The sequence below is a fragment of the Piliocolobus tephrosceles genome, chromosome 10 (genome assembly GCF_002776525.5).
Source record: "Piliocolobus tephrosceles isolate RC106 chromosome 10, ASM277652v3, whole genome shotgun sequence".
Taxonomy (NCBI): Eukaryota; Metazoa; Chordata; class Mammalia; order Primates; family Cercopithecidae; genus Piliocolobus; species Piliocolobus tephrosceles.
Window position 1 is genome coordinate 18,692,002 of NC_045443.1, and position 24,235 is coordinate 18,716,236.

Consider the following 24,235-nt stretch of genomic DNA (forward strand, 5'->3'; position numbering starts at 1 on the left):
TATTTTTATTTTCTTCCAGTTTATAATTCTTCTAATTTCCCTTCTGATTTTTTCTTTGTTTTTGGATTATTCAGACACATGCTGTTTCATTTTCAAGTATTTGGAAAATTTCCAGAGATGTATCTGTTATTAATATTTAATAATTTCATTATGGTCAAAAAACAAACTTTGTATGATTTTAATAGTTTAAAATATATTGAAACTTGTTCTATGTCCCAGGCATGACACATATTGGTAAATATCCCATGTCCAATTCAGCAGGATATGTGTTCTCCTGTCGTTAAATGGAGGGTTCTGTGAAAGTCAGTTAGGTCACATTGATTATGTTATTCAAGTCTCTTATAGCCTAACTAATTCTCTGTATACTAATTCTATGAATTATTAAGAGAAAGGTATTAAAATCTCTCTAATTTTTAATTTGTATAGTGTTGCATACACATGTAAGATTTGTCCTCATGATTTATTAGCCCTGTCATCATTATAAAATGAATATCTTTGTTTCTGGTAGTATTTTTTACTCTCAAAAATACTTTTTCAGGTAGTTATATAGATAATTCAGCTTTCTTTTGATTACTATTAGCATGGTATAGCTTTTCTATTCTTTTATTCTTAACCTATTTGTGTCTTTACATTTAAAGTGGGTTTCTTGTACATATGACAGATAGAGAGATAAATGATTAGATAGATAGGTAGATAACCATACTGTAGGGTGCAGCTAGTAATCTCTGGCATATAAACGTACTGAAGCTATACTCATCCATAACTCTTTAAATTTTCCCAAGTGCTATTGCTAAGCCAACTTTTTTTTAAATTCTGAATTTGCAGAGTGAGTTTTCTACACCCAAAAGAAGAAACTGACTATCATTTTTAACCTTGTTGGATACAGTTCATCATTCCAATCCCTCTTAATCCTGGTTATTTAATCCAGCATATTCACATTATTGATACATTCACTCTGAGGTTGTTGACACGTTCACATCGCATCCCTATATATGTCTTTAAACCATGATAAAACTGTTTAGTGGTACAGGACAAAGATAAGTATGTAAGGTATATAGGTAGAAAATGCTTATATTTTATCTCTAAATTAATAGGTTCTTCTTTTTCAATCCATATTCTTCCTGTTGTAAGAAAAATATATGAATTTAATCCAGTATTTTATATGTTCCATACAGTTTCTCAATAATCACTAACAATGGATAGTTCATCTTCTCTAATTTGTACAATTTTTTTCAGCACCTAGGAATAGAGGCTGAGGATCAGGATATTTGGAATCATTTAAAGCAGTTGAAAGCAATTTGAAAAAAAAAAAAAAAGAGTTTAATTGCCGATTAGCTCATAAACAACTCATCAGCATTTGGTATTTAGTACATTCTAAAAAATAAATGAAGCTTAAAACTTTACTTCTTACATGTTATTAAAATAGAGAAATAGAAAAACTTGACCAATTTCATAAGACATTGCAGTGACAAAATCTGGGATCTAATTAGAATTCTGTATTTTTAGAAGAAATTTAGTTTATATGTATTGAGTTAGAAAAAGAATTATATCTACTAGACTGTGACTTCTGTCCAGTTGATAACTTTGTCAAGTCAAAGATTAAATATGTATGTTTTTTATATATATATGTTATTTACATATATGTACATGCATATATACATATATACAGATATATAACAAGATTATTATACCAGTGAGTTTGTTATTTCTTTGAAGGCAGAAGCTATTTTGATCTCCTTTTTGTGCTCTCTTACAATCATGCAAAGTGCTAGACACATGGTGGTTGGATTTTTAAGTTTATTTTTAAAAAATTATTGAAAATCACCTGTTTATCATAAGATTCTTGTTACTGGCTTAAATTGATGTGAAATGAAGTAGGAGACCATCCTAATTTAATTCATAAAGACTTGAAATTATTCCACTTTTATATTAACCAATACACACACAATTGTGTGTGTATTCTACCATTCTACCATTTATTTTTTTGTTTGATTCTACCATTTATTTTTTATTGGATATTGACAAATTCTAGTTTTGTATATACATATGGGGGACATAAATACAAAAGTGATATTATGATTCTGTAATACAATGTGGAATGATTAAATTAAGTTAATTAACATGTCACCTCAAATATTTAACATTTTGTGATTAAAACATTAGAGATTTGCTCTTAGTGATACTGAAATGTACAGTACTCAATTATTAGTGACATTCAGCTTGCTATGCTATTGATCTCAAAAAAAACCAATATTTCTCTTGTCTAACTAGGCTTTGTAACTTTGACTAGCATTTCCCCATTTCCCACACTTCTAGCCTTCGTTAACTGCCATTCTACTCTTGGTTTCTATGAGTTCAATTGTTTTAGATTCCACATATAAGTGAGAACATGCAGGGTCTGTTTTCCTGTGTTTGGCTTATTTTACTTAGCATAATATTCTCCAGTTCTATTCATGTTATTGTGAATGACCGAATTTCTTCTTTTAAGGCATAGTATATTCCATTGTACGCAAACACATTTTCTTTATCCATTCGTTACCTGATGGACACTTAGGTTGATTTCATAATATAGCTATTGTGAATAGTGCTGCAATAAATATGAGAGTGCAAAAATCTTTTCAACATACTGATTTCAAATCTTTCATGTAAATGCCCAGATATGGGGTTGCTGGTTTATATGGCAATCCTGTTTTCAGTTTCTGAGGAACTTCCATACTGTTTTTAAAAATGGTCGTACTAATTTACATTCCCACTAACAGTGACAAGGGTTCCCTTTTCTCCACATTCTTGTCAATAATTGTCTTTTGCCTTTTTGATAATAGCTGTTCTAACAAGTGTAAGGTGATATCTCCTTCTGATTTTAATCCATCTGCCTAATAATTAGTGATGCTGAGCATTTTTTTCATGTATCTGTTAGTCATTCATAGGTCTTCTTTGGAAGTATGTCTACCTGGGTTTCTGGACCGACTTAATTGAATTGTTTTCTTTCTATAGAGTTGAATTCCTCATATAATTTGGATATTAATTCTTTATCAGACATATGGCTTGCAAATATTTTTTCCATTCTATAGCTTGTCACTTTGCATTGATTACACATTTTGTTGTAATCTTATTTGTCTATCTGCATTTGTTGTCTGTGCTTTGGGATCAAATCTAAAAAATCATTGCCCAGACCAATGTCGTGTAGATTTATCTCTGACATTTATTCTCATAGTTTTACAGTTTAAGGTCTTATATTTAAGTCTTTAATTCATTTTGAGTTGATTTTTATGTATGGTATGAGATAAGGGTTCAATTTTATTCTTTTGCATATGAATACCCAGTTTTTCCAACACCATTAACTAAAGAGGCTGTCCTTTTCTCATTGTATATTATTGTCACTCTTGTTGATCAATTGACCATACATGTGGGGGTTCCTGGGCTCTCTAATCTGTTCCATTGGGCTGGTATGTTTATTTGTATGCCAGTACTAGCTGTTTAATTACTATCATTTTGTTGTATAGTTTGGAATCGGGTAGTGTGATGCCTCAGGGTTTGTTCTTTTTGCTCATGATGGCCTTGGCTATTTGGAGTTTTTTGTGTTCTGTATGAATTTTAGGATTCCTTTTTTTCTATATCTATGAGAAATGAATTTGGAATTCTGATAGGGTTTGCACTGAATCTGTAGATCACTTTTGGGAAATATGGAGATTTTAAGAATATTAATTATTCCAGTCCATGAATACAGGCTGTCTTTCCATGTATTTGTGTTTTCTTCCATTTTTTTCCATTAACATTTTATATTTTTCAATGTACAGGTCTTTTGCCTCCTTTGTTACATTTGTTCCTAAATATTTTTTGTAGCTATTGCAAATGGAATTATTCTTTTGATATCCTTTTTGGAAAGTTCATTGTTAGTCTAGAGAATTGCTACTGATTTTTGGATGTTGATTCTGTATCCTGCAATTTCGCTGAATTCATTTATCAATTCTAACAGTTTTTTGGTGGTGTCTTTTGAGTTTTCTATATGTAAATCATGCAATCTGCAAACAAAGATGATTTAGCTTCTTCTTTTCCAGTTTGGATGACTTTTATTTCTTTCTCCTTTGTAATTGCTCAGGATAGAAAATCTAGTGCTATACTGAATAGAAGTGGTTGGAATAGGCATCCTTGTCCTGTTCTAGATCTTAGAGGAAAAGTTTTCAAGTTTTCCCCGTTAAGTATGATGTTAGCTATGGGTTTGTCATATATGGCCTTAATTGTGCTGAGATGCATTCTTTCCATGCCAAATTTCTTGAAAGTTTTTATCATAAAAGAATGTTGAATTTAATTAAATGCTTCTTTTTTCTAGTGAGATGATTATATGATTTTGGTCCTTCATTCTGTTAATGCAATGTATCACATTAACTGATTTGCATATGTCAAATCATCCTTGCATCTCAGGAATAAATCCCACTTGCTCATGGTCAATGATCCTTTAAATGTGTTGCTGAATTTGATTTGCTACCATTTTGTTGAGGATTTTCACGTCTATGAATATGTTTGTGAAGACTGTTGGCCTGTAGTTTTCTTTTCTTGTGATCTTCTTGTCTCTCTATATTTTAAGAGTAATGCTGATCTTATAAAAGGAGTTTGGAAGTATTTCTTCCTTCTCAGTATTTTTTGGCAAAGTTTGTGGCAAATTGGTATTATTTCTTCATTAAATATTTGATAGAACACAGCAGTGAAGGCATCAGGTCCTGGGCTTTTTTTTTTTTTGAGGAGAGATTTTTTATTACTGCTTCAATCTCTTCTCTCATTAATGATCTATTCAGATTTTCTATTTCTTCATGATTCAGTCTTCATAAATATATGTGTCTAAGAATTAATCCATTTCTTTTAGATTATCCAGTGTTTTGGCATACAATTGTCCATAATAGTCTCTTATGATCTTTTGTATTCTTTTGGTACCAGTTGTGATAGCACTTATTTAATTTCTGATTTTAATTTGAGTCCTCTTTTTTTCTCCTGCTTAGTTTAACTACAAGTTTGTTGATTTTGTTTATCTTTTTAAAAGTCAAACTCTGAGTTTTGTTGATCTTTGTATTTTTTTTTGTAATCTCATTTATTTCTGCTCTATTCTTCATTATTTCTTTTCTTCTACTAACATTGGGCTTAGTTTGTTCTGCTTTTTCTATTTCCTTTAAGCATAACATTAAGTTGTTTATTTGCAAGATTTGTTCTTATTTGATATTGACATTTATTGTTACAAATTTTCTTTTTAGACCTGTTTTTGCTATATCTCACATTTTGTTATGTTTTCATTTTTCCTTGTCTCAAGGTATTTTTTAATTTCCCTTTTAATTTCTTCATTGACCCATTGGCCATTCAGGGGCATGTTGTTTACTTTCTATGTATTTGTTAATTTTCTAAAATTCCTCCTGTTATTGATTTCTACTCACATATCATTGTGGTTAGAAAAGGTACTTGCTGTGATTTCAATCTTCCTAATTTTTCTAAGACTTTTATTATGGCTTAACATGTGATCTATCCTGAACAATATTCCATGTGTGCTTAACAGAAAACTTTATTATGTTGCTATTGGATGAAATGTTCCAGATACGTCCGTTGTGTCCTTTTGGTCTAAAGTGTTGTTCAAATTCAGTGTTTCCTTATTAATTTCCTGTATGGATGATCTGTCCACTATTGAAAGTGATACATCGAAGTTCCCTACCATTATTGTATTGAAAGCAATCTATCCCTTCAGATCCTTTAATATTTGCTTTATACATATAGCTCCTCCACTGTTGGGAGCATATATATTTAAAATTGCTATGTCCTCTTGGTGAATTGACCCTTTTACCATTATACAATGTCTTTCTTTGTTTCTTTTTGTAGTTTTTTTTTATTTAGAGTTTATTTTGTCTGATATAAGTATTGCTACCCTTGCTCTTTTTTGGTTTCAGTTTTCACAGACTTGTTTTTCATCCCTTCACTTGTAGTCTGTGTGTCCTTAAAAATGAAGTGAACTTCTTGTAGACAGCATATAGTTGGATCTTGTATTTTTTTGGTCCATTACCTCACTTTGTATCTTTTATTAAAGAATTGAATCCATTTACATTCAAAGTAACTATTGACAGGTAAAGACTTACTAGTACCATTTTGTTAATAACTATTTTTTTTATTTATGTGTAGATGCTTGGTTTTTTTTTTTTTTTCTTCCTCTGTTGCTGTCTTTCTTTCTGGTTTGATGGTTTTCTGCAGTAGCATATTTTGAATATTTTTATTTGTGTTTTGTGCATTTTCTATAGATTTATTTCTCCATGGTTACCCTGATGCTTACAAATAGTATCTTTCACTTACAACAGTCTACTTCAAGCCAATAACAATGTAACTTTAATTGCATACAACAGCTCTATACTTTTCTCCTCACACACCATTTTATGTTTTTTATGGCTGAATGTATATTATTTTGTAATATGTATTCCTTGACAGTTTATTTTAGCTGTAGTTCTTGTTAATAATTTTGTCTTTTAACCCTTGTGCCTGGGATAATATTACTTTACACACCATCATTATAGTCTTTGAGTATTCTGAATGTTGTTCAGTATTATTTAAACCATTGGATTTCATGCCTTCATAAGTTTGATGTTATTAGTTAACAGATTTTTCTTTCAGTTTAAAGAACTCCCTTTAGTAATTTCTGTAACGCAAGCCTAATGGTGATTAATTCCCATAGCATGGTTTGTCTGGGAAAGTTTTTATTTCTTCCTCATTTTTGAAAGACAGGTTTTCTGGGTAAAATAATCTCAGTTGGTAGGCTTTTTCATCTTTCAGCACTTCTACTATATCATCCCACTCTCTCCTGGACTGAAGGGTTTCTGCTGAGAAGTTTGCTGGTAGTTGTATTGGGACTCCTTTTGTTGCTCTCAGAATTTTTTCTTTGATTTTTAATAGTTTGATTCTTATATGTTGTGTTGAATTCTGAATTTGATTGGAGATTTCTGTGGTTCCTATATCCAGACGATAATTTTTTCCCTCATGTTAGGGAACTTATCATCCATTATTTCTTTAAATATGCTTTACGACCCTTGTATTCCTCCTCTCTGTATTTAATTCCTCTTACTCATGGCTTGGGTCTCTTGATGGTGTACCAACATTCCCATAAATTTTCCTTCTTCTTTTTTTTTTTCCTTTTGCTCCTCTGCTTGGATAATTTCAAATGTTCTGTCTTGAAGCTCACTGATTCTTCAGTGTGATTTAGCTGGCTGTTGAAACTTTCTATTGCATTTTTCAGTTCAGTCATTATATTCTTCTCTATGATTTCTTTTTGGGGTTTTAAAATCATTTCTATTTCTTTCTCAAACTTCCTATTTTGTTCATGTACTGTTTTCCAAATTTTATTTTTTGCCCATATATTCTTGGAGTTCATTGAATTATTTGACAGAATTATTCTGAATTATTTTTCTGTCATTTCATAGATATCCCTTTCTTTGGACATCATTGTTGGAGCTTTCTTGGTTTCTTTTTGAGATGCCATGATTCCCTGAGTTTTTGTAATCCTGTGTCCTTGCATTGGTCTTTGTGCATTTGTGGAGGCAGCCACCTTTTCTGGCCTTTACAAGTGTTCTTTGACAGTGATAGACCTTCTCTACTTAGTCTAGCCTATGTTTCTGGATGGGTCAGCTGGTAGTAACCTGGGGCAGGCAGAGCTTGCTTTCAGGTTCTCTAGGTGGTTGGGCTGCTACCTTTGCTTTGAATTTGTGTGGGGGAACTGGCTAGGTTCTGCTATATGGCAAGACCACTGGCTGAGTTCTACAATCAGAATAAACTTCTGGATGGGCACTGCAGTCACCTCCTATTAGGCCAGACCATAGGGCTTGTTTTTTGGCCAGAAGATTATATTATTTGAGTTCAGCCCTGGGAAAGAATTGGAGGAGGGGCATTTAGATTGAGTGGATTGGGATGAATGGACCAACTTCTATGCTTGGTAGAAATACATGGTTGAGAGGGTTGGGTATCTTGGTGGACAGGAGGCAGGACTAGATTGGAGCTCCAACTCCACTGGACAAAGCAGCATATGGAGGCTTGCATCATGAATTTTTGCTCCAGAATGACTGCAGGAATAAATCATGAAACCCAAGAGGACCCACAGACCCTCTGAAGGAAGCAGATTGCCCCTGCAAGGACCGAGGACACACCCCAAATACATGGCTAAGAGACATATAGATGGCTCACATCACAGGACTCTGCAGACAACCCCCAGTACCAGCCGAGAGCCTGGTAGACTTGATGGGTGGCTAGATCCAGAAGATAGATCACAATCACTACAGCTCAGTTTTCAGGAAGTCACATCGATAGGAAAAAGGGGAGAGTACTATATCAAGGAAATACCTCATACAACCAAAGAATCTCAACAACAGCCTTCGGCCCTAGACCTTTCCTCTGACAAAGCCTACCCAAATAAGAAGGAACCAGGAAACCAACTCTGGTGCTGTGACGAAACAAGGTTCTTTAACACTCCCCAAAAGTCACATTAGTTCACCAGTAATGGATCCAAACCAAGAAGAAATCCCTGATTTAACCGAAAAGGAATTCAGGAGGTGAGTTATTAAGCTAATCAGGGAGGCACCAAAGAAAGGCAAAGCGCAACATAAGGAAATCAAAACAATGCTACAAGAAGTGAAGGGAGAAATATTCAATGAGATAGATAGCATAAATAAAAAATAATCAAAACTTCAGGAGACAATAAACACATTTATAGAAATGCAAAATGCTCTGGAAATTCTCAGCAATAGAATTGAACAAGTAAAAGAAATAAATTCAGAGCTTGAAAACAAGGTCTTTTAATTTTAACCCAGTCCAACAAAGATAAAGAAAAAAGAATATGAAAATATGAACAAAGCCTCCAAGAAGTCTGGTGTTATGTTAAATGACCAAACCTAAGTATAATTGGTGTTCCCAAGGAAGAAGATAAATCTAAAATTTGGAAAACATATTTGGAGGAATAATCGAGGACAATTTCCCTGGCCTTGCTAGAGACCTAGACATCCAAATACAAGAAGCACAAAGAACACCTGGGAAATTCATTGTAAAAAGATCATTGCCTACGCACATTATCATCAGGTTATCTAAAGTTAAGACAAAGAAAAGCATCTTAAGAGCTGTGAGACAAAAGCACCAGGCAACCCATAAAGGGAAACCTATCAGACTAACAGCAGATTTCTCAGCAGAAACCCTACAAACTAGAAAGGACTGGGGCCCCATCCTCAGCCCCCTCAAACAAAACAATTATCAACCAAGAATTTTGTATCCAGTGGAACTAAGCTTCATATATGAAGGAAAGATACCGACAAACAAATGCTGAGAGAATCAAGCCACCACTACAAGAACTGCTAAAAGGAGCTCTAAATCATGAAACAAATCCTGCAAATACATCAAAACAGAACCTCTTGAAAGCATAAATCTCACTGGACCTATAAAACAAAAATGCAGTTTAATAAACAAAGCCAAAAACAAAAAAACAAGGTATACAGGCAACAAATAGCACAATGAATAGAATGGTACCTCATCTCTCAATACTAACATTGAATGTAAACAGCCTAAATGCTCCACTTAAAAGATACAGAATTGCAGAATGAGGAAGAATTCACCAACTAACTATCTGTTGCCTTCAAGAGACTCACGTAACACATAAAGACTCACATAAACTTAAGGTAAAGGTGTGGGAAAGGAATTTTTATGCAAATGGACACCAAAAGTGAGCAGGGTGAGCTATTCTTATATCAGACAAAACAAACTTCAAAGCAACAGCAGTTAAAGAAGACAAAGAGGGAGATATATAATGATAAAAGTCCTTGTCCAACAGGAAACTCTCACAACCCTGAACATATATATACACCTAACACTGGAGCTCCCGAAGTTATAGAACAATTACTAATAGACCTAAGAAATGAGGTCTAGACAGCAACACAATAATAGTGGGGGACTTCAATACTCTACTGACACCACTAGACAGGTCATCAAGACAGAAATTCAACAGAGGAACAATGGATTTAAAGTATACTCTGGAATAAACAGACTTAGCATAATATACACAGAACATTCCATCCAACAACCACAGAATATACATTCTATTTAACAGCACATGAAACTTTCTCCAAGGTAGACCATATGACAGGCCATAAAATGAGCCTCAATAAATTTAAGAAAATTGAAATTATATCAAGCACTCTCTCAAACCACAGTGGAATAAAACTGGAAATCAACTCCAAAAGGAAACTTCAAAACCAAGCAAATATGTGGAAATTAAATAACCTACTCCTGAATGATCATAGAGGCAAAAAGGAAATCAAGATGAAAATTTAAAAATTCTTTGAACTGGCCGGGCGCGGTGGCTCAAGCCTGTAATCCCAGCACTTTGGGAGGCCGAGACGGGCGGATCACGAGGTCAGGAGATCAAGACCATCCTGGCTATCACGGTGAAACCCCGTCTCTACTAAAAATACAAAAAACTAGCCGGGCGAGGTGGCGGGCGCCTGTAGTCCCAGCTACTTGGGAGGCTGAGGCAGGAGAATGGCGTGAACCCGGGAGGCGGAGCTTGCAGTGAGCTGAGATCTGGCCACTGCACTCCAGCCTGGGCGACAGAGCAAGACTCCGTCTCAACAAAAAAAAAAAAAAAAAAAAAAAAAAAAATTCTTTGAACTAAACAACAATTGTGGGACAACTTATCAAACACCTCTGGGATACAGTAAAGGCAGTGATAAGAGGAAAGTTCATAGCCCTAAACATCTACATCCAAAAGTCTGAAACAGACAATCTAAGATCACATCTCAAGGAACTAGAGAAACAAGAACAAACCAAACCCAAACCCACCAGAAAAAAAGAAATAACTAAGATCAGAGCAGAACTAAATGAAATCAAAACCAACAAAAAACAATACAAAAGATAAATGAAACAAAAAGCTGGTTCTTTGAAAATATAAATAAAATTGATAGGCCATTAGCAAGATTAACCAAGAAAAGAAGAGAGAACATCCGAATGAGCTCAATAAGAAACAAAACGGGAGATATTACAACTGACACTACAGAAATACAAAAGATCATTCAGGGCTACTATGAACATCTTTATACACATAAACTAGAAAACCTGGAAATTCTTGGGAACATACAACCCTCCTAGCCTAAATCAGGAAGATTTATAATCCCTGAACAGACCAATTACAAGCAATAAGCTTGAAATAGTAATTTAAAAATTACCAACATAAAAAAAAACCCCCAGGATCAGATGGATTCACAGCAGAATTCTACCAGACATTCAAAGAAGAATTGGTACCAATCCTACTGACACTATTCCACAAGATAGCAAAAGAGGGAACCCTCCCTAAATCATTCTATGAAGCCAGTTTCACCCTAAAACCAAAACCAGGAAAAGACACAACCAAAAAAGAAAACTACAGACCAATATTTCCTATGAACATACATGCTAAAGTTATTAACAAAATACTAGCTAACTGCATCCAACAACATATCAAAAAGATAATCCACCATTATCAAGTGGGTTTCATACTCTTAAAATGACCCCCCTAGGTCTCTGGTTCTGCCAGGGTTTTAAAATCCTACCTGAACCCTAAGGCTCGCACAGAGACTTTTGCCTGTGGATGGGTGCAGAATTCTTGTTGTAAGGAGATATAAGTAGGTGACCTCCTATTCTGCCCCATCTTGCTGACATCACTCCTCAGCCATTATTAATTCTACCATTTAACTGAGGCACACAACAAATCATATCGCAAGTGCTTTTGTTATACACTATTGTTTTATAAACAGACCCTTTTCATGATAGCTAGCCAGAATTTAAAAATGGCAATGTGACAGGCACATAGATGAGAAAAAACTTTTATATTATGTTGTTTTGTTTCCGGTATAGACCTCAGCTTTTGATAGTTCTATCATATTTTAATCATCATCAGTTGATTTCCACTAAAGCTTATATTATCCTGTGATTGGAAACATTTAAGCTAAAGAAAAGATGAAAAATTCTCATAAATTATTCATTGAAAAGATAATAACCTATTAAGTACAATTAAGCCTTAGATTAATCTACAGAAGTTTCCAATGTGTCTGATATTTTTAAACCACATCTGTATCTTCATCACATTCCTGGTAAAACTTGATCTAGAAGTGCTCTTTCTTTCTGTCTTTCTTTGTAGTGAATCAATATAAAATAGTGGTTAGGAACATAGGTTTTATGGAAAAACCTCCTCAATAAACTGAGGCCAATAATCCTGGCCTCAGGGTTATTTTAATAGAGTTCTTTAAATATAGTAAATAGTCATTATGTGATAGCTATTATTATTGTTGTTGTTATTACAATGAATGCAAAATAAATATTTTCCTCATATACACATATGAAAATACTGAAGAGTTGCCAGCATGCCCCATAATGTTAGATGCTTCCACTTACTTTATAAACGGTTTAAAGTGTGCTTTGTTTTTGTACTAACGTGCTACTGCTTTTTTTTTTTTCTGTTTTGATATGTTAACCACATTTTTAAAATACTTTTAATTTGCTGGTGATAAGAACAGTAGTAATATTGAAAGCCATTTGAAATGCTATATGCAATCTAGGACGAGAAACAAAGGCAGAAGATTGGCATATTTAATTATTCATATACTTAAAACAATACCATTTAGAGGTCAGCATTGTGAACAAAGAATTACTAATATGCATCATACATTTTAAGTTGTTTTTTTTTTTTTTTTTTTTTGAGACGGAGTCTTGCTCTGTTGCCCAGGCTGGAGTGCAGTGGCCGGATCTCAGCTCACTGCAAGCTCCGCCTCCCGGGTCCACGCCATTCTCCTGCCTCAGCCTCTGCAGTAGCTGGGACTACAGGCGCCCGCCACCTCGCCCGGCTAGTTTTTTTGTATTTTTAGTAGAGACGGGGTTTCACCGTGTTAGCCAGGATGGTCTCGATCTCCTGACCTTGTGATCCGCCCGCCTCGGCCTCCCAAAGTGCTGGGATTACAGGCTTGAGCCACCGCGCCCGGCCACATTTTAAGTTTTGCAACCTGAAATAATATCTAAGCTAAGAATCCCCTGTATTCCTCTCTTCAGTTGAGAAAGAAGTATCCTCACTAGTGAATTCTAAGAAGATCCTAAGGTCTTCATTTCCAATCTTTCCAAGTAGTGGGACACCTTTTTAAACTCGGAGAAGGAAAATTACCTATCAAGTGTCACTGAAATCTTTTTAATATCTTATAATTTATCTGGGCACAGTTGCATGGTAGTTCCAGCTACTTGGGAGGCTGAGGCAGGAGGATTTTTTGAGCCAGAGAGTTGGAAGTCAGTTGAGGCTTGTAGTGAGACCCTGTCTCTGGAAAAAAAAAAAAAAAAAAAAATCTGATAATTTAAGAAATATAAAATAATTTTTAAAACCACTATAAATGTAGCAGTGCTTTTAAAATATTAAAATTGTGGTAACAACAGTATCTACATATATTTAACAAAATAATAGCACACATGAATGAAACATACTAATTCCCTCTGTGGAGAATGTTTGGTGTTAATATGGATCCAGCCCCCAGCCCTAACCATGGGTCACCATACCACACCTCTCCAATAAATTTTGAGTAACTTACTCAATATCACCAGAGCAAAGGAAGGTGCTGATTTCCTTTTGTTTCTTCCTTGTACTGCACAACAGAGAGGCAAGGTGGGGAGAACTTGCACATATACGAGGAGGGCACAGGAATACAGCACAAAATATGTAACTTTAGCTCACAGTCTCTGTCTATAAGGTCCCTAAGAAATGGTGAGGTCATCATCAGCTCCTGGGAGATTTTAAGAACTTCTTGTGCTCACTGCCTAGATTTTCAAGGAATTAAGGTGGAGAAACCTAGAGAGGTGATGAGGAATATCACAGAGGAGTAAACAAGGCTCCAAGGAAGGAATACAATTAGAGATGAAGTCTCTTAAGAGAAAGTGAGAAGGGTGGTGACTAAAGATTCATTCTGAGACTAAATTTGAATAATGATGTTACAAATAAAGTCTGGCTCCACTTGGGAGTAGAGGGGATAAAGAAGGGTAGTTGGCATGTAATCGCCTAATATTGTCTCAGAGATAGGATAAGGCCAAAAGTTTAGAAATGGAGGATTGAGACAAGCAGACTTTGACACGATTACTCCTGATTAGCCACAAAATCCAAATGATGTGCAGGAGAAAGTCACTTCTATCAGAGACATGCCTTCAGATGGCTAGCTTCAGATGGCTAGTTCAGGGTAAACACCTAGGATAAACCCAAGATATTTTCACTTTACCCTATGATAGACATTTTATTCCTTGGTATTACAATAAGAAAAGTTGCAGTAGATAAGAGAAACTACTTCAGTGAAATATTTGTTTTTATATTGCATTACAAATGATGATTCAACAAATAACTCTGAAGTACTTTCAAAGAGCTAAATAGTATTAATACATCTCTCATTCACTCAGTCATTTAATAACATTTCATATCCACCCTCTACCAAGCACTGTGTTAAGGAGAGGATTTGCTATAAAAGAAAGGAACATTATGAAGGGAAGGCATGACTATGAAAGTAAAGAAAAAGATGAAGGGGGCCAGGTGCAGTGGCTCACGCCTGTAATCCCAGCACTTTGGGAGGCCGAGGCCCACGGATCACTTGAGGTCAGGAATTTGACACCAACCTGGCCAACATGGTGAAACCCTGTCTCCACTAAAAATACAATAAATTAGCCAGCCATAGTGACTCATGCCTGTAGTTTCAGCTACTCAGGAGGCTGAGGCAGGAGAATCATTCAAACCTGGGAGACGGAGGTTGCAGTCCAAGACCATGCCACGGCACTCCAGCCTGGGTAACACAGCAAGACTTTGTCTCAAAAACAAAATAAGCAAAAACAAAGAAATAAAATGAAAGGAAGCCTGATTTCAAGCGAAAATTTTTAAATTTTAATTGAGGATTCAGAAATATATTGACAGCTTAGAAAGAAGGATCTAGGATGGGGTTAGGGTAGTAGGGTAGTGAATGACCAATGGAGCAAAGCCCCAAGGGAATGTGGAGTCAAGGAAGAAGTGGAACAAAACATAGACCTTCCCTTTAAATAATTTTATATCTCATAAGGAAGATGACATACATATAAAACTATTTTTAAAACATTGAGAAATTACATTTTAACAGCAAATCTAGAATATATAAAATTCACAGTTGGTATGAGCAAAAAGAATTAAAGTTAGATGACTTCATATTACCTTCTGAGCACAGTATTATTATTAGCTGGAACTCTAAAAGAAAAGAGGACTGCTACTTTATTTCAACCTACTGTGAGTAAGGGAGTCCTCTAGATGACATAAGGAAACTTCTCATTGTTTAGATTGAGGGTCAGACTGAGAATTCTGTATCTCTAACCCTAATCATTCTTCAGGGGAGTGTTAAGTCTTTGTGAAGGTCTGAAATGCAGCCAGAGTTTAAAAAACAAATTGCAGGGTAAGACATTTAGACAAGTAGGGGTTATTTAATCATTTTAAAGTAAAATTTAATTTGCATAATCATAAGGGCAAAGGATGAAATGAGAAGTATTGATGAGGAGACAGCTAGTGATTTCTTTGATAAATTATTTGAGACCTTTAAGGAAGAGGATATGATGCTAGTAAGAAGAAAAACAAATTAGTGTTGATAAGACAGCAACATTGGTGGGAAGAGAAGTTTCTCTTAAAGATTAGAAAAATCAATGTCTGTGTTTAAAGCTTTTAAAGGACAAACTAAGCCTACTGCTTACATCTAATGCACCCCCAACTTCGACTAAAACCTGTGCTGTTCTGTCATTCTAAAAACTTCACAATATTCAAGGACCTCGTCAGACACGAAAAACTTGGAAATAGAAGCCCCAACCTTGAGTGTTACTTAATGCTGGGGAAAGGCTCTATACAAATGGATTTTCTTCTTCTGTAATGTGGAGTTTATTCTTCATACAGTGGGGAATCTTTGAATGTTTAGAGAAGGAAAGGGACATGATCAAAACAATCATATGGGAAGAGTCAATACACCAGTGGTATACAGAATGAAGGAAGGAAAAGGGTGGGAAATTAGAAAATTAAAAATTATTAAAATCCAGTTATAATAAGTCAGGGAATAAAGATACGTGGTGGCGGATGAACCAAAGCAAAAAAAGAAGTGTTCGATCTTGGTACATAGTGAATTTGAAAATCAAGGATGAGGGGGGCATCAGGAAAACTGAGTAGCAGTACTAACAAAGTCTAATTTGTTGGGAAAATATGTTTTGGAACAGTGAGTAGGAAAAGAATATAGATTCAGGTTGAAGTTTATTGAGTGTAAGAATGCTAAGAAGACATCCAGATGGACATATTCACAGATCTCTAGGTTGGGATCCTAGGGATCAACTAGAGATTCTTAGTTGGGAGTCATCTACATCAGTGGTCAGTTTTGTATCCTGGGTGACATTTAATGACGTTTGAGTACATTTTCAGTTGTCATGACTGGGAGGATGATGGTACTGGCATCTAGTAGATAGAGGCCAGAGATACTGTGAAAACATCCTACGATGCACAGAATAACCCCCTGCAACAAAGAATTAAAAGAATTATCTGTCCCAAAGGGTAAGTAGTGCCAAGATTGAAAAACCCTGCTCTACACAAATGTCATAATACATTGGAGATATCTTATCCAATCAGTGCCTACAGTATATTCATGTTTAATTCCTAGGAAATAAAAATAATATCAATGTTTATTCAGTCTTACTGCTTAAGCATTGTTCTCACATTACATGGTATATTATTTAATCTTTAAAATCCTATGAGATAGGCATTATTTTTATCCTCATTTAGCAGATGAGGAAACATCCACTGAAAAGTTAAGATACCTGCTGTATTAGGGTTCACCAGAAAAATGCAACCAATAATAAGTATAGATATGGATACAGATAGAGATATAGAAAACAGATATGGATACAGACATAATCATAAGCATCAATATAGACATAAAGAGATTGATCATGAAGAATTGGCTTATGGACATATGGAGATGGAACAGTCTCACTATCAGCTGTCCACAAACTGAAGATCCATGAAAACTGGTGTTGTAGATCCAGTCAAAATCTGAAGGACTAAGAAGCAGGAGTACAAATGGTGTAAGTCCCAGAGGACCAGAAGAGACTCATGTCCCAGCTAAAACAGGAAGAAAGAACAAATTATCTTTTTCTCACTTTTTTATTCTTTTCAGGCTTTGATGCATTAGATAATGCCCACCTGTCCTGGGGATGACAATCTACTTTACTGAGTCTCTGGATTCAAATGCTGATCTCTTTTGGAAACCCCCTCACAGACACACCCTGTGTTTAACCTGATATCTGAAATAATATTTAACCTGGTATCTGGGCATCCTGTGAACGAGTCGAGTTGACACATTAACCATCACAAGTTCACTCCTTGTCAACTTGCCACTCATATATATCTCCTTAACAGTACTTACTCTCCAAATAAAGACAATAATGTCATAACTCTGCCAAACACGATACAGCTCTGCTCCATACAACCAAAAACATGCTAATGCCATCCTCAGAAAAAGAGGTAAAGTCCTTGAGTGATGTTTACTCTTCTCCTTGATATTCCATAGTTTATATACTATGATGTAAAATTAATAATGCTTAAATATTATACTAATATAAAGTATGATGTAATAACATAAAAATACATACACAAACACGTTACATGATAAGAGAATAAAAGAGGAAAGAAAGCAAAGATACTTGCTATATATACATACTAAGTGTTCATTACAAAATAAGGAGTAAATACTCATGATACCTATAAAATATTCATTTCTATAACTGGTCACATTTTCGTAGTTGGTATTTATAACTACCTACTTCCATCCTTTATTCTATTTGCCTTCAACATATACCTCTGCTGGTCATGTTTCTTTATCTGGTGGGGTAACCCAAACCTTCAGGATGGGTCTGGGCCATTAGTGATCCTGCCCGGAGTGGGTCATTGTAGTATTCTGTTGACGGTAATTGCAGGGCATGGTAATACTAAGAGTTGCCCTAAGTGATTGCCTGTACTCCAGAAGTACTCTTCCTTAATTCCATTGTGGAGTAGTAGTCCAATGTGCCCTTGTCAGTCAGGATCAATCACTCTAGCCAGACTGTAACTCCCTTTTTGCCTGGTGGTTCAGAGGCATGCGGAGCTCATAGTGGCTGAATGGAAGCCTTAACATTCAATTCAATGCAATCGTTGTTGTGCCTCCCAGTGGAAACATTCCTCTCTGTTTTTATGATTTGGTTTAGAGGAACTAAGATCTCTAGGCTGGTAGAGTATAAGGGTGTAGGAACAGGAAACAAAAATTTTCTTGTTATTCACTGGGCATAATAGTGTGTGGTGCCATTCCCATTTCCACCCCTTTATTCCTGTATCTGCGAATCTCGGCTATCAGAGAAATAGCACCATATATTGGATGCTAGTTCAGAGCATACACAGCCTTTTGGAGAATCTTGCTGCAGCCTGGCAAGGTATCGCCACCTAGCTTGAACTGTAACTGAGTCTTCAAAGGCCATTTCATCATTCTGTAGAGGGCAGATACTTCAGGAGGGAGGGGGAACATAGTGAGACCGGTGAAGTCCATGAACATAGGCCCATTGCCATGCTCTTTTTGCTGTGATGTGAGTCCCATAATCATAAACAATGAGGTCCAGTGGTGGGGATCATGTTGATAATATCCCTTCTAAGATAAAGGATAAGTTGTTGCAGCTGGCTTCTCCTACAGCCAAGAAAGAGGCACAATGCCTAGTGGGCCTATGGGATTTTGGAGGCAACATACTCCTCATGTGAAATACTGTGATGGGTAAGGCATTCTACAAGTCCATGTACAGTAGTTCTGACAGAAACTGCACAAGGAAGGCAAATCTGTATTCACAGTATTTATTCCAGTAAGAAGAAACACCACTTTTTCATGATGGAAGCAGTCCAATGTAATCAACCTGCCATCAGATAGCTTACCGGCATGGGGAATGATGCCATCTCAGGAAATGAGTGTCAATCTCTGCTGTTGACATTTTGGGCACTCAGCAGTGGCTGTAGCTGGGTCAGCCTTGATGAATAAAAGTCCCTGTTGCTGAGCTCAGGCAAAACCTCCACCCCTACCACCACAACCACTTTATTCATGAACCCACTGGGCAATGACAGGGGTGACAGGGGAAAGAGGCTAATGAGTATCCACAGAATGGCTCGTCTTATCCACTTGATTATTAGAATTCTCTGATGAGGTCACCCTTCAGAGAGCATTCACATGGGACATGAATATCTCAACATTTTTGCCCATTTAGAGAGACCTATCCACATGCTTCCACCCCAATCGTCTTGTCAGCAATTTTCCAATCACATTCTTTCTAAGCCCCTGATCACCCAGCCAAACCACTGGCTGTAATCCATGGATCACTACATAATTACATAACTGGCCATTTCTCCTTCCAAGCAAAGTGAACAAGCAGGTGCACTGCTTGAAATTCTGCCCACTGGGAGGATTTTCCTTCACCACTGTCCTTTAGGGATGTCCTAGAAAGGAGCTGTAGTGTTAAAGTTGTCCACTTTCAGAAGGTGCCTGTATATCATGCAGAACTATCTGTAAACCAGACCTCATCTTTCTTTCTCTTCCTATCAACTAACCACAGGGAACTATTCTTGAGGCCATGGGTGCAGGTTGGAAGAAAGAGGTCAGTGCAGCAGCAATGGAAACCATGGACACTTAGGCAACTTCTTCATGTAACTTATTGTGCCACGCCATCAAGGCCAGTTCAGGCTTGATTATGCGTATACCAATTTCATTTGATGATGCAGTATTGTGATGCACACCCAGCTTTATGGCTTCATGAGTGAGATGACATCCAATTTGTGATGGGCAACTCAGGGCACATGGTGACATGGTGGCCCACGGTTCAGCATTCGGTCACCACTAAGGCCTAGTAGCAGGTCAAGAGCTATTACTCAAAAGGAGACAGGTTATCTGCATAAGATGGCAGGTCTTTGCTCCAAAATCTTAAGGGCCTGTGGTGAAATTCACCATAAGGACTTGCCAAAGGCTTCAAACATCATCTTGTCTGCCACTGACACTTTAAGCAGCATTAGATCTACTGGATCATGTAACCCATGTGGCAAAGCAGCTTGAACAGCAGCTTGGACCTGTTGCAGAACCTTCTCTTCTTCTGAGTCCCACTCAAAACAAGCAGCTTTTCCAGTCACTCAGCAAACCGACCAAGCTAACACACCCAAATGAGGAGTATGTTGTCTCCAAAATCCCATAGGCCCACTAGGCATTGTGCCTCTTTTTTGGTTGTAGGAGAAGCCAGCTGCAATAACTTATCCTTTATCTTAAAAGGGATATGTCAACATGCTTCACACCACTGGACCTCTAAAAATTTCACTGAGATAGAAGTCCTCTGAAGTTTAGTCAGCTTTACTTTCCACCCTCTGACATGCAAAAGTCTTACAAATAAGTCTATAGTTAGCATAATGTCATCAATGTAATGGACCAGTGTGTTATCATGTGAACTAAATTATGACATAGAGCTGGAGAGTTGATGTACCTCTGATGTAGGACAGTGAAGGTGACCTACTGGTCTTATCAGCTGAAAGCAAACTGCTTCTGGTGGTCTTTGTTTTTGTTTGTTTTGTTTTGGAGATGGAATTTCGCTCTTGTTGCCCAGGCTGGAGTGCAGTGGCACATCTCGGCTCACCGCAACCTCCGCCTCCTGGGTTCAAGTGATTCTCCTGTCTCAGCCCCCAAGCAGCTGGGATTACAGGCATGTGCCACCACGTCCAGCTAATTTTTTATTTTTGGTAGAGATGGAGTTTCTCCATGTTGGTCAGGCTGGTCTTGAACTCCCAACCTCAGGTGATCCCCCCCCACCTCGGCCTCCCAAAGTGCTGGGATTACAGGCATGAGTCACTGCACCCCTGGTGGTCTTTGTTAACAGGTATTGATACAAATAGCATTTGCCAGGTCAATAGCTTCATACCAGGTATCAGGAGATGTGTTAATTTGTGTGAGCAGTGAAACCACATCTAGTATAGCAGCTGCAATTGGAGTTATCACTTGATTAAGCTGATGATAATCCACTCTCATTCTCCAAGATTCATCTATATAGCCAAATAGGCAAATTGAGTGGGGATGTGGTGGGATTCACCCCCAACCCCTGTGTCTTTCAAGTCCTTGATAGTTGTACTAATCTCTGAAATCTCCCCAGTGACATGGCTTTGGTTTATTATTTTCCTAGATAGAGGCAATACTAGTGACTCCCACTTCACCTTTTTCACCATAATAGCCCTCACGTCACAGGTCAGGAAACCAATGTGAGGACTCTGCTAGCTGCTATGTCTATTCCAATTATGCCTTTCAGAATTGAAGGAGTAACCATAGGATGGGTTTGAGAACCCACAGGGCCCACTGTGAGACAGACATGAGCTAAAATTCTATTGATTGCCTGACCTCTATAAGCCCCCTACTCTGACCGGTGGTCCACAGTGACATTTTGAGTCTCTTGAATTCACTGTCAGTTCAGAGCCAGTGTCCAGTAGTTCCCAAAATATCTGATTATATCCTTTCCCCTAGTGCACAGTTACCCTGGTAAAAACCCATAGGTCTCTTTGGATAAAGACTAACAGTATAAATTTTGGATAGTATCCAAGAGTCCTTCCTCAAGGGGACCCAGTCTCTCCTTCATTCAAGGGTTTCTGGATCTGTAAGCTGACTCCAGTCTAGGAATTAATTGAGAGGCCACAACTCTCTGTTTTTATGATTCAGATAAGATTTTCTTCACTTGACCTAGATTTTTTTTTCTTACAAAAAATCAAATAAGAATTTGTAGTCTTCCTATTGATTTCACTTCAAGGAACACATAAAAGCTAGCCTACGTCACGGGTCTGCAGGAATCAGACTGTTCTGATAGCTGCTTTGACCCTGAGGTCCGCTATGGTAACCACACTCACCATGACCTTGGTAGTTTAGCAAGGCAGCTTGGCCCCTGCCACACTGGGGTTTAATTACCCCCTTTGCATTTAGGTTTCCCAATTCGGTGACTGCAGGTCCTACTGTGAGGCTTGGCCTACAGAGAAGAGTGATCACAGAGCTTTTCAAGGATGCTGGGCCTCTCCTCACAAATTTATTTCTCACAGTGTTGTTGAAAATTGTGTCTTCTGATTACTCTCAGTGTGGGTGAGTAGTTATTATATGATGGATCCACTCTCCCTATGCTTTTCATCCTTTCTGCTACATTAAATCAAGGCAGGTCCAGCCTGTCCACCTTTTGGTCCGTGTGTCAGTCAACCCAACACACTGTTAGAACCCTTTCTGATTCCCCAAGCTTCAACATTAAATGAAGAATCTCTGCTTAGTGAGCCCGGAACAACAAAAACAATTTAACTTAATACAACTTTATGTTCTTTTTACCATTATTTCACACCCTTAGTATCCATTCCTACACCTGTTACCCAGATTTCTGTCTGTATGAATTAGAAAACTCAAGTAATTCTTTGGGAGTGTAGCACACATCTTCATGGGTCACACTTTGAACCTCAACTTTAGGGGCCAGCTGGGATTTGAGTTTGGTTATAGGGCTAGAAGCAGAGAGAGATGAGAGATGGGGTAGAGGTAAAGGAGTTTTCAGGAGAATTAAAATTGTCTTGCATAGCCTCAGAGGAGGCTATCTCTATTTGTTCAGACAGTGCAGAACTGATCCTCCCAGAGGGTGGAGATGAAGTAGAGAAGGAGATACCACTGGGGACAAGGAGGCCACTTCCACTAGAAAAGAGGACTCATCAGAATTTAGGAGCTCCATGTCCCAAACTTGATCAGCGACTTCTACACAACCCCCATCCCAACTTACAGAATCTCATCAATGCTTCACTTTAACAGTAGACACTTTGTGAAGCTTGGAGTTCAACTTGCATTGTAATTAAACCAGTGTCAAGCTGAGATTCTGCATTCGGTGTTAAGCAATCTCAGCCCTACAGTACAGGAGATAAGGATCTCCTTCAGGGCACACATAGAAGTTTTAGGTCATTTATGCAGTACTTGAGCCACATAACACCCTTACAGACAAACCTAGAAATAATGTTTAACCAGCTATCTGGGCATCCCATAACCCAGCCATATTGACACACAAAATTAATGATCACACCTGCCAAAAGCCACATAGCTGGCAAATTTGGGGGCCCAGATTTGTAATCAGAAAATCCATTTCCAGAAACACGTTTTACCCACTAAGTTGCAATATCTAGGGATTATAGGCAGGATATCCTCAAGTTCCAAGACAGATAAGACAGAGAGTTAAACAGAGCAGAAACACTTTTACCACTTCATCCTTCTCACCAAAAAAAAATCTACTCCCAAATATTAATAGCAACTTCTTTCTGTGTCACGGAAGATTTCATTATACCATTGAGAGATTTCAGTGCTTCCCCTCCTGGGGGAGGATATCAAATGGCAGAGGTATACCTTGAGCTCCACTAAACTACCAGTCCTCATTCTTAACATTGACAGATGAGTGTGTCCACATATATTTCATCTTATTTATTAATAACTATAATAAAAACCCAAACTCCCAATGATATAATTTTTAATATGTCATTTAGAACTGAATAAAATTTAGTCCTGTAATAACATATATCATATTTTCTTGCTTTACTATATGCTTTTTTGAGTTCTGAAGAAAGATGTGAAATTAAAGCTAATGGAGCTGGTTGTGGGGGTGCACTGGCTTTTCACATGTGAACATCTCTGTATTTCAGTGCATTAAAATATATTTCTTTAAAATTAGATTTAATAGAATTAGTAAACAAACCAAGCACTTAATTCCTCAAGTTTTAGTTTTAAATCATCTACTTTAAATATAAATTATACAAATATTTCTTATTTTATAAAACTAGACATTCAGAGTTTTAGTACCATTTACTCTACAGTTGGTCAAGATCACAAAGGTAAAATCCATTTTTTTCAAGTATGATGGTTTCCAGATTTTTGAAACAGGGGAGTCATTCTTCAAATGATCTATTTAGAAATTAACATATTCATAACAGATTTGAAGGCAAGATGGAAAAGGTGGAAACAAGTTCTGAAGCCAGAATGGGGAGCTGAGGAGGAGAGAGTTTAAGGAAGAACTGGGGAGTGGAGGTCCGGAGATCCACCCATTTAGCCATGCTATTCAGACAACTTCTTAGGCAACTTTTGGAGCACCATAGACCACAATTTAAAAG

General features: G+C 36.9%; 1 protein-coding gene across 3 annotated transcripts in view; it reads left to right on the forward strand.

Annotated features, from left to right (window-relative positions):
- Positions 1 to 24,235, forward strand: part of PIK3C2G (phosphatidylinositol-4-phosphate 3-kinase catalytic subunit type 2 gamma) — a 384,573-nt gene that overhangs the window by 351,844 nt on the left and 8,494 nt on the right. The gene's annotated exons all lie outside the window — the stretch shown is intronic.